This window comes from Camellia sinensis, chromosome 14, assembly GCF_055761805.1.
Source record: "Camellia sinensis isolate YWXY chromosome 14, ASM5576180v1, whole genome shotgun sequence".
Taxonomy (NCBI): Eukaryota; Viridiplantae; Streptophyta; class Magnoliopsida; order Ericales; family Theaceae; genus Camellia; species Camellia sinensis.
In genome coordinates this window covers 5,507,172-5,519,162 of record NC_138974.1, presented here as the reverse complement: position 1 = coordinate 5,519,162, position 11,991 = coordinate 5,507,172, and positions in this window count along the sequence as shown.

Here is an 11,991-nt window from a genome sequence, read left to right as displayed (position 1 = left end):
ACTAAAATTTTACATTAGGCAATGTTTTAAAAAACACTGTATTTGGAATGGAAAAGTTTTTGATGTCTGGTAGCTGTGGTAAACAGAATTCAAATGGAATTTAAAAAGTCATTGTTTTGTCTCTTTCTCTCTCTCTCTCTCTCTCTCTCTCTCTAAGTATAACAACCCTTATCTTGTCTTAGTCATATTCATGAGCATTTACATCATTTTGTCTTGTTTAGCTTGCATTTTGCAGACCTTGAAAAGTTTTGCCTAAGTAAGGGTTCCTACCTTGTTTTGTGCTAACATGCTTTGCCTAAGTGTTATATGCATGCTTTGTTCCTTGCTTTGTGTGTTGAGCCTAGGTCATCTATCATTGTTGTCTCAAGCCTAGGTCACACCTTTGAACCTCTTACACCTAGGCCATTGAGCGTCAACACCTAGGATCATCTTGGAACCACCTTGGCTGACCTCCACCATCACCCTGGCATATTCGCCGAGATGTGCATCATCTAGGCTAAGGTGTGCATCACCTAGGTTGAGATGTGTATCATCTAGGCTGAGATGTTTATCATCTAGGCATTTGAGATCTATGATACTGGAACCTTGCAGCCTTATTGTGCACCTTAGCCAACACCTAGCAATCTTGTTCCGGGACAAGTACAACCTAGGCCGAGATCAGGAAGACCTTACTTGCCCGAAGCCTATGTCTTGATCCGGGATCATTGCCTTGTCAGAGTGCCCATGCCATCTTACTTGTTGTACACACTTTGTCATACTCTTGTCTTTTCACTCTAGCACCTTTTTGAGGAGAGCTAATCAGATGATGCCACGTGTCCCAGAAGTGGGTATTAGCCAACTAGCAGTGAGGAACCCATATCATTTTGCCATTTCTTTGCCTTGTAGAGAGAGAAGCTCTAGGATGAAGAAGAAGTAGTTCTTAGAGTGAGAACTAGATTTCCAAGCTTAATCCTTAGAGTTTGAATCGTTGGATTTGCATTTTGAGGTTATATTCTTGATCTACTCTTCTTGTTCTCTATGTTAATCTGATCACATTGCATGACCCAGAATGATTCATGAGGCATGCATTGATTTAAAGTTTTGTTTTAGAAAGAGAAAATGATGTTCTTGTGTTCTTGAAAGAAAACCATATTTTGATCCGAAAGTTTGTATTAAGTTCCTTGTTTTTGTGCTTGTTTTCCACGAAATCTCCAAGTATGGCTACCCAGGTCCATGTTTTTGAACTCATCTCATGAAATCTTAGATCTTGAATAAGAAGTTATGATTTTTAGCATTCATGTTCTTCATGTTTTTTTAAGAGAAAACCTAGATTTCCAGACTTTATTTCCCTAAGTGTGGTCACTGAGACCCACTTTTGCCTAGACCTCACACCTAGGCCAAGCATCATATCTCACCTTGGCCTACCTTGCATGATCACTTGCACCTTAGTCTATCTTGCATGCACACCTAGGCCGACCACTGCACATCTAGGCCGATCATGGTACACCTTGCCAGCATCTTGTAACATCTCGGTAGGAAGCCGCACACCTAGGCCTAGGAGACCACACCTCGGCTAAGAGGTGTGGAACCTTGGCCAAGACCTCCTGAGTTCACCCAGCTAGGTCATTTTGGCCTAGATCATCTCTGTGCATCCATTCCAAGACCTGGTTGGTACCCAACATGCTTTTTCAAGAAGAAAAATAGTGATTTGACTCCCAACATTGACTTGGTTTTGGAAAGAAATGCCGGGATCATTTTCACTCATGTAAAGCTTGTTTTGAGAGTGCATTGCATACCCATCCTTGAGCATCTCTTCTTGTCTTCTCGAAGTGCATTCAATGGGATTAATTATGTACTTGTAGGCCTTGGATTCTTGCCCTAATTCCCTACGACCGAAGAGCTATGTGAGTGGTATTTTTAATAAAGCTATGTTATAATATTTCGATAAAAGCTTTGCTTTGCTTTGTTTTGGAAAAGTATTTGAGCAAGTATGAATGATTATCCATTAGCTTTTGTATCAAGTATTATCTTTGTTGTGATGACATTCTTCGAAGGTCCTTTCATTCAAGGGGGCATTAATACATGTAGCACCCATGTTTGAGATATCTCTTGTCCATCGACGGTCATGTACGAATGGTGCCACCGACGGTCATGTACGGGTGGGAGGTTATAGCGACCCTGGTTTTCCCACCATTGATTAGTGTGATCCAGACTTGCTTCCGTGGATGTTGGTTGTTGTATATATCTTGTTTCCGTCCTTCAATACTTTGTAATTGAGTTATAGGATGTTTTGGGCAGGTTTGTCACAGGTTGGGTGTGACTGGGAGCAAATGGTTGCTGCCCAGAATTTTGGTTCTTCGCTCTAGCGAGGCTTTTGTCACTCGAGCGAGCTCTGTGTTTTAGATCCTTCGCTCGAGCCAGGGTTCCTTCGCTCGAGCGAGAGTTAAGTTTTGTCTCTGGTGGCTCAAGCGAGAAGTCCTTCGCTCGAGCTTGCGTCTACGTCTGGTTCTGGACCTGAGAGTTACATTTCTTCGCTCGAGCGAGCGAGGTCTATGTTTTGGGTTTCCTCGCTCGAGCGAGCATTCTGTCGCTCAAGCGTGCTTCTGGGTTGCAGACCTGAAGCTTCGCATTGTTGGTTCGAGCGAGGCTTTCTACGCTCGAGCGTGAGTTCTTTGTGTCTGGTCGCTCGAGCGACCAATCCTTCGCTCGAGCGAGTTTGTGTTATATCAGTAGATAGCAGCGGGTAAACACTTCACTTTTTCGTCTCTTTTGATTTCAAAACCCTAGATTTGAGCTCTCTCTCTCTCTCTACATACCTTCTCTCTAGGGATTGATCTAGTTGTTGAGTGTTCCTACCCTAAGTTCTTTGTAAGAAAGATAGAGGGTGTTGAGGGCTTCCTTTTAATCTGAAGAATCTTGGATTTGGAGCACTTTGGTTTTTCACTATCTTCTCCTTTGGTCTCTTCATTTCGAGGTACAGATACCCTACACCATCTTATGAGTTTTGTCTTTAATTTTGGTCATTTTGAATAGTTGGTGATATTGGGTAATATTGAGAAAGTTAGGGTTTGTTATGTAATTTATGAAAGAGGGGTTTTCAAATATTAAAACCTATGTGTATGTGAGTTGTTGAAATATGGAATTATTGTTATTAGATTGGTTAAATCAAACGTTAGGGTTGGTATGGGAAATATGGGAAAATACCCTAATTATTATGACAAATTAATTTGTATAATTAATTTTGGAGAAATAAGAAATTGAGTTAGGAATCATGAGATTGGGAAATTATGGGATTATATGGTGTAGTTGGATTAATCTATCACTCACCTATGGAAAATATTGATATTATATTTGTTGATGCATTTATGCTCTATTTAGAAATATCTGCTTTGGGCTATCGGTGGAGGATAGTCTTGATTGTTGTAGACACTGCATGTTGATTAGGAAAAACCGAAACTAATCACATTGAATTTGTCACTGAATATGACAGTTGGAATAATACATCAAATATGTGTATTGATTGATCCCTGTATATAATAATTGTTTATATACTTGGAATACGTGTATTGTGTGGGAGGAGATAGGGGATGTACTCCATGGTTTGAGAGAAGATAGGGGATGGACTCTCAAACCGGTTTAGAGAGGAGATAGGGGATGAACTCCATTGATACAGCAAAGATGTGTATCAAATTGAAGTATTAATACAGCAAATATGTGTATTAAATGGAAGTGTTAATACAGTGAATATGTGTATTATTTGGAGTATAGAAATGTTTGAATATGAGATGAAACCTCATTTATGAATCTTAGTCTCGTTGAATTGTCTGGCCAGGTTCTGAGCCATGTAATATGAAATGATTAGGTTAAGCAAAGGAGCAATAAAGTGTAACATGGACATGTTTGTCATGGAATTGTATGATGATCTAAACTGGTTGTTAAGTATTAGCCATCTATCAAATGCTATTGTTTTAGTCATTGCTTATATTTGGTTTAGTATATCTCTGTTGGGCTGTGGCTCACCCTTTATGGGACATCATTTTCAGGTCCAAGTGATATGCCACCTCCAAGGACATTGCTTGGGAGGTTCTGGGAGTTAAAGACTCTTTTTGTTGTTTTGTTATCTTTTGATGTATTACATGTAAATTCAAGCCAAGGGTTTAATATGTATTTGAGTTAGCACTCTTTTTTGTAACCAAGTGTTGGCTTGGAAAGTTATAAGCCCGTAGGGCATTTACTTTTGTTGTCAACATGTAATACTTTTGTAATGAATACTCTGATAAACGGAAAGATGTTTATTTCTCTTATGTCTAAGCATGTCAAGATTGTTGGGTTTTATGTATTATTTTGAGGGCATTACAACTTGGTATCAGAGCATACCGGGTTCGAATACTTTGGGTATGCGAGAAGTGGTTAGTACCACAACGGGTTTGTCTCGCTTGTTAGAGACTTAAGTATAATGTTATGTGCTTTTGTGATAACATGTTCATGTGACTATATGGGTATGGAATGTAGTTTCTAGGATGTTGATTGTATCCTTAGGTTTCTGGGATTCCTATTGGAAAAGCACTTGATCAATGCTGTTTCTAACTGGAACTCTAGCAACGCCTCGGGACTGTCATTATCCAGAAATGAAATTCGTAAGTGCTTTTGTGATTATGTGCTTACGTGGAGTGAATTACTGTTGTCCATTGCATTAGGACGCGAATGTTATAACTTCGGCACATTTGTGAATGTGCTAATGTTCCTGTTACCTTTATTAGGATGTCAGGACGAGGACGCAGAGGTAGGCGTGGTAGGTGTGGCAGGCAGGAGGTGCCTATACTGGATGAGATTCTGGCACAACAGGAGGGTGTTGGCCAGGCCAATGTGGCCGAGCCAGTGGGTTAGCAGGCCATGGGTGCCTTAGCCCGCGAGATAGCAGGAGCTTTGAGGGAATCCATGGGCATTCTTAGAGCTGAGAATCCAGTTCAGGCCCAGGTTATTGATGCAGGGCCTTCCTTTCTGAAGAGGGAGTTCTTCCGGTCTAATCCGGATGAGTTTGTTGGGGATCCTAAGGAGCCACTTAAGGTTGATGAGTGGCTGGAGTAGATGACGAAGACGTTTGAGATGCTTGGCATCGAAGATGGGGCATTGAAGGTGACCTTGGCATCTTTCTAGCTTAAGGGGGATGCGGGTCAGTGGTGGAAGCTCATGAGAGGTCGTGTTGGTGGTACATGGGAGGCTTTTGTAGATGCTTTCCAAGAGAAGTTCTTATCTCCAGCTGTCAGGGAGAAGCTGAGGGACCAGTTCTGCCAGCTCAATCAGCTGAGTTTATCAGTGGCCGAGTTTGAGGCCGCATTTACTAGCTTATCCAGGTTTGCACCTAAGCTTGTGGCGTTTGAGGAACGTTGTTGTATCGAGTTTGAGAGGAAGTTGAGGCATGGCCTCAAGATGAGAGTTGGGGGTTCTATGACCCGGGACTATGGGCACATTGTGGATGCTGCAGCCCATATGGAGATTATGATACATGAGAAGGATGAGAGGTTGAGGGGCTCCAAGAGGAGTCAGGATGGTCAGGGGGATGGCAGGAGACAGAGGGGTCCTAACCGTCAGTAGTCTTAGGGTGGTTTTGCTAGATCTACCTTTCCAGTGCCGAGTGCAGGTTCTGGGAGAGGCAGTCAAGGAGACATTACCTGTCACAAATGCGGTCAGCTGGGCCACAAGTCTCCAGCTTGCCCGCAGAGGGGAGGAGGTCAGAGAGCAGCTTCATCTTCGACTTGACCTCAGAGCAAGAGTCAGGGTAAGGGCCAACTGCTCTCATGTTATCAGTGTGGTCAGGCGGGGCACCTAAAGAGGTTCTGCTCGCAGTTGAGTGCCACATCGGGTGCGTCTGGTTCGAGGAAGACGCAGAGTTTTCAGCCAGCACAATCAGTTCAGGCCTCGAGGGCCAATCAGGGAGCTTCGTCGTCCTAGTCTGTGCAGCAGTCTTTTGCTCCTAGGGGTGAGTAGGTAGATCAGAGGCCTTCAGGGCGCGTGTATGCTGTTACCGCGCAGGATCTTGTACCTGCTCCATCTGTTGTGAGAGGTACCTTCGTGTATGCTGTTACCGCGCAGGATCTTGTACCTGCTCAATCAGGGAGCTTCGTCGTCCTAGTCTGTGCAGCAGTCTTTTGCTCCTAGGGGTGAGTAGGTAGATCAGAGGCCTTCAGGGCGCGTGTATGCTGTTACCGCGCAGGATCTTGTACCTGCTCCATCTGTTGTGAGAGGTACCTTCTTATTTTGCAACTTGGTTGCCAATGTGTTGATTGATACGGGTGCATTCCATTCCTTTATATCTGTTGCATTTGCATCTGTTTTGGGGTTGGGGTTGGCACAGTTAGCATCTCCTATATGCGTTGTATCGCCTGTTGGAGGTGAATTGATTTTGAAACAGGGGTGTCGGGGCTGTGATGTAGAGGTCGCCGACCGTCGGCTTCCATTTTCTTTCGTAGTTATGGCTATGTTGGGTTTTGATGTTATTTTTGGTGTGGGCTGGTTATCGTCATACCGGGCTGTTATTGATTGTTACTGCCAAAGGGTCACTGTCTGTACCTTGAGCGGGGATTGTTTCCATTTCTTGGGAGATCGGGTGGGTAGTGTGTTGCCACCGATGTATGATCCGCGGGGGCGGAGTGTGCTTAGTGGTCTCCTCGCTAGCTTCATGAGTAGTGAGTGTGATGCGACCCAGACTGTATTGCCGAGAGTGGTTTGCGAGTATTCGGATGTTTTTCCCGAGGACCTTGTTAGTTTACCACCTCATCGAGAGATCGAGTTCTCTATTGATCTAGTGCTCGGCACGGCACCGATTTCTATGGCATCATATCGTTTTGCCCCAGCCGAGTTGGTTGAGTTGAAAATCCAGCTCCAAGAATTGCTAGATAAGGGCTTTATTCGCCCTAGTACTTCACCGTGGAGAGCACCGGCCCTCTTTGCTAAAAAGAAAAGTGGTGCCTTAAGGCTTTGCATTGATTACCGGAAGTTGAATCGGGCTACGGTTAAGAATAAGTACCCTATGCCTCGTATAGATGATTTGTTTGACCAGTTGAAAGGGTCCCGTTGTTTCTCTAAGATAGACTTGAGATCAGGTTACCATCAGTTGAGGGTCAGGGAGGAGGATGTTTCGAAGACGGCATTTCCGTACGCGGTGTGGCCACTATGAGTTTGTGGTGATGCCTTTTGGGCTCACTAATGCACCGGCAGTCTTTATTGACTTGATGAACCGGATATTCCGGGAATTCCTAGATCATTTTGTGGTCGTTTCGTGGACGACATTCTGATTTATTCGCCTTCTGAGGAAGAGCACGAGGAACACTTGAGAGTGGTGCTTGAGTTGCTTAGAGCCCATAGGCTATATGTAGACACCCCATTTTTGACCAATCTTAAGACTCAGACATCACCGATTGAGCGCTCGGTGACGTTGCATATCGTGCTCGTTCAGAAGTCTCAGAGTCGCGGCCGTGAGCCCTGCCTCCGGATTTCCGAACCCTCTTCTGTGCCTTGTCTCGATTTGCGAACCAGACTCGGTTTTCTCTGTTTCTTTTTCTGAGGGGAGGGAGAGGTCTTGTAGACCATCTCTCAGTGGCCGTGGGCTACATTTTGTGGCTATAGGCCATTTTGCCCATTTCGGGGCCCGGTTTCCGGTTTTCGGAGCCGTCAGGCCGTATGCCTCGGTTCGGGACCGCCTAACCATCTCCGTTTGCTCTGATTTTTGGCGTACTTCCTATTTTCTCCCTTTTAAGGGACACTGGGGTCATAGAAACCCACTTCGTGGCCGAATGCCACTTTCGGTGCTTTACAGCCCATTTTCGGGACCCCAAACTGCGTGTTTTGGCCCCCGAGCATTCGTTTGGCATCGGTTTTCGTTCATTTTTGGCAGATACTTCTGTTTCATCACCGAGAAGGTCACTGCAGGGTGGGAGGCCAGCAATTATCTTAGCAACCAGTTATATTCCATTTTCGCCCTCCGACGCCCGTTTTTCCTCACTTCCGAGCTAATATTGAACAACCTGGCCCCTTTTTCTTGAACTTTGAACCACATATCTGTGTTGTACACACATGGGAGGATCCCAAAAGTTGGTGGCCGGCCATTAATTCCATCTGACCCTTTTGACCCCCCCTTGAAAGTGGCTTGTTGCCCCTCCTGTTTTACAGTTGCCAATTTTGAACCACAGAGTTGTGTTGAGGACACATAGGAGGACAGCAATTTGTGGTGGCCGGCCACTATTTCAACTTGACCCTTTTGATCCCTAGCCGGCCGGCCACATGCAAGTCCAAAAACCAGCCGGCCATGATCCTCACAAAACACACTTTACAGCTGTATAGCTGTATCCCCCAGAAAATATCTCAATCCGGGGGATATTTTGTGGGGGAAAGCCTTGGTCCTTTTCCCCCACCCTTTCCCTCCATGCTCCTCCTCCTTTTGGTCCTTATAACCAGCTGCAAGCATTGTTTAAAGGGGTTAGAAAAATTGTCTTCAAGTCTTGCATCCAAACCCCCCCTATCTCTCTCATTTTCTCAAAACATCCAAGTTCTACACCTCATTCCTTCATCACCACCAAGCACCACCACCACCACTCCATTTCCAGCAGCAAGGAGGGTTTCTCAGAGGCTAAAGGTGCTGCAACTTGGTCCAAGAAGCAACAAAAGACTTGTCTTCAAGGGTGAGTTGCCATTTCCCCTTTTTTGAGCTTATTTTTGCAACATTTCTTAGCCATATATGCTTTTTGATTTGAGCTCTGGCCATAACTGAAAGTGGCCTTATTTTGAGCTCTTTTTCACTTTTTCTTAAGGGCTCAACCCTGTTTGAGCCCCCTATCTTGCACTTGCTTCAATATCCTTCTTAAATACCGTTTTCTTGCGTAGTATTTTTAGCTTGTGTGTGATCTGTTTTGGAGCATGATGTAAACTGTAAATAGGATTATTTTGAGCCCCTCTTCAACATTGAAGAAGGGCTCAACACTTTTTGGGACCTCCATGCTATACTTGCCTTTATATTCTCTTTTGGGTCCCATTTTTGCATGTCTTGGAAGCCTATTGTGCTTTGGTTTTTGGTCATTTTACAGCACTAAAAATAGTCTTATTTTGGCCCATTCTTCATGTTTCATTAAGGTCCTTTCATGATTTGAGGTATATTTTATACACTTCATGTTATATCTCTCTTTTGGCCCCCATTTTTGCATGTCTTGGAAGCCTATTATGCTTCGGTTTTTGGCCTTTTTACAGTACTAAAAATAGTCTTATTTTGGCCCATTATTCATTTTTCATTAAGGGTCTTTGGCCGTTTGTGGAATATTTTGTTGACTTTGTGTTATAGCCACTTTTGAGCCTCATTTTGCATTGCATTTCTAGCATGTTTGTATACTGTTTTGGGGTTTTTACAGTTCTGTAAATATGCATATTTTTGGTCCCTCTTCAATGTTGTAGAAGGGAATTTTTCAGTTTGGGCTTTGTATATACCACTTGCCTCTTTGGCCACATTTTGGCCCATTTTCTTGCATAAGAGCTTAGCCATATCTATGTTTGTTTTTAGGGTTTTTACAGTTCTGTAATATGTCATATTTTGGGCCCCTCTTCAATGTTGTTGAAGGGCCCTAACCCATTTAGAGTCAGCAGCTGTGAGTTGCTTCATAACCTCATAATTAGGGCCATTTTTGCATGCTAGTTTTGCCCTATCTTTGCTTGCTGTTTGGCCATGATTTGTACTGGTAAAATGCTTATTTTGGGGTTGCCTTGCTTCTGTCTTTTCATTCCATGTACCAATTATGCATGCTTTGTATAGCTGAAGTTCATTCTATGTGCCTAATTTTGCATCTCGGGAGAGATTCCATGCATCAGGTGTGTTTTCGCCTCATTTCGGGGCTGTTTTCCCCCACATTTTAGTGCTAAAATCCCATTAGTATGTCTGTATGCCATTGCCTCGGTTTGCGTGCCCGTGTGCACGCATCTCGAGGCAGTTCATTTTCATCCATCGGCCTCTTATGTGAGTGCGTCTGAGGCTCTCTCATGTTAGTATAAGTCCATGTTGCATTCTATATGCCATTTCCATGCCATTGCATCGCATATGCCATTACCTCAGTTTGCGTGCCCGTGTGCACGCATTTCGAGGCACTTCATTTTCATCCATCGGCCTCTTATGTGAGTGTGGCTGAGGCACTCTCATGTTAGTGTAAGCCCATATCATATTTCCATGTCATTCGCATTCATGCATTTCTCGGTTTGTGTGCCCGTGTGTACGCATTTCGAGGCATCTCTTTTTTACAGCATATTGCATACTAGGTTGTATCTTAGATCGCATTCATGCATTTCCTTGGTTTGCGTGCCCGTGTGCACGCACTTCGAGGCATCTCATTTTCATAGCATTGTGCATGCTAGGCTGTATCTTAGTTGCATTCATGCATGTCATGCATATTGCATTGTGTTCGGAATAGGAGTTAGCCCGGGCATGGGAAACGAGGTACGTTTCGTACTCCAAGTGACGGAACGTGTCTCAATTCCCCAGTCACCGACACTCTGGATTACCCATGATGGAGTTAGGTTTTGTTGTGTTTATACGTGCATTCATTCTATATTGAGTTGCACATTTCGACTCCTCTGCCATCGTGCATCGATATGCGTGATTGGTGGCACGCGGATCGAGGCATGCATATATCTGTGAAAATACATTGCTATGCCCCTTTCCTGCTCTCTGTTGCAGCAAATGAAGAATCGGCAACTTTTTGGAGTTTGGCGCGCTTTCCAAGAAAAATCACAAAACAGAGGCTAATCGGGGCATCCCAGTGGATTTCCGCGCAAGGCAGCCCAGACATGCATCATTCATCAGGAGCAAGGCAGTCCCTGGCTTGCACGCCAGTTTTACAGTTTTCTTAGTTAATTGATTAATTAATTAGGAATTTGTATATTATTCGGACTGTATTACTTGGACTGTAATATTCTTTTATTTGGGACTGTACATTTATTCGGACCCTCTGTGCGAGGGCATAATTGTAATAAGTGTGGGTGTGTGTGTTGTATGTCTTCCAACCCCACGTCTTTCTTCCCTTTTATTTACCTGCTTATGATGGTTAGATTAGGGCATATTTCAATTAGCATACAGTATGATAGCATGTTTGCATTCATTCGTCTGTTTTGCATGCACCAGGCTCGGCGCATCATACTAACTGCATTGTATTTCAATTTCAAAGTTGAATACATGTTAGCTGTAGCATTCCATATGCCATGTTTAGAATAGCCGAGCCTGCTATAGTTTGCATTTCGCATGTGTTGCATTAGGCATTTCTGTATACTTAGGATCATGCATGATTTCTAATGTAGTCTCTTTTTTGGCTTGGAGTACCCGGTGAGCTTTATGCTTTAGCATCCTTGCATGCGTGTGAGTGAATGCCATGAATAGCATGCTTACCATGAGGCTATTTGCTTATGTGATATAACTGCCTGAATGCCTGTGGGTGAAGGTTGGGTTACTTAAATTGGAATAAATCATCAAATGTTTTAAGCCTACTTGCGAGTAGCAAACCGTCTTTCAAAAAACGAACATGAAATGTTTTGTTCCAATTCAGGCGATCCAGTCTATACTTGTATGCTGTACGCATCACATAGTAACCTAGGCTAATAACCGGAATAAGAACACACAAAGTTTTCAAAAATAGATATCATGGTTAGTAGAGGCCGATCTTTGATCGGGCGAGCGGGGGTGCTGACGAAGTGACCTTCCCCAATCGTACCCAAGTTCCCGAGCCGAGGCAACTTTGGTGATGACGGACACGTGGCCTTTGGCACCGAGTTAGGGTTTCCTAAATTTCCCATTAAAAAAATATTTAGGTGGCGACTCTGTATCTGGCAAAGCAATCCATGTTTGGCACTTCTTTTCAAAATCTGTTTCTCAAAACGATTTGCCGGATTTGGACTCTTTGGTTCAGACTTAGAACCGTGACAAAATTGAGAGTTCGAGCTGTAGTGACCCCAAATGAACAGAACGGGACTAACCCTCCCAGGGCG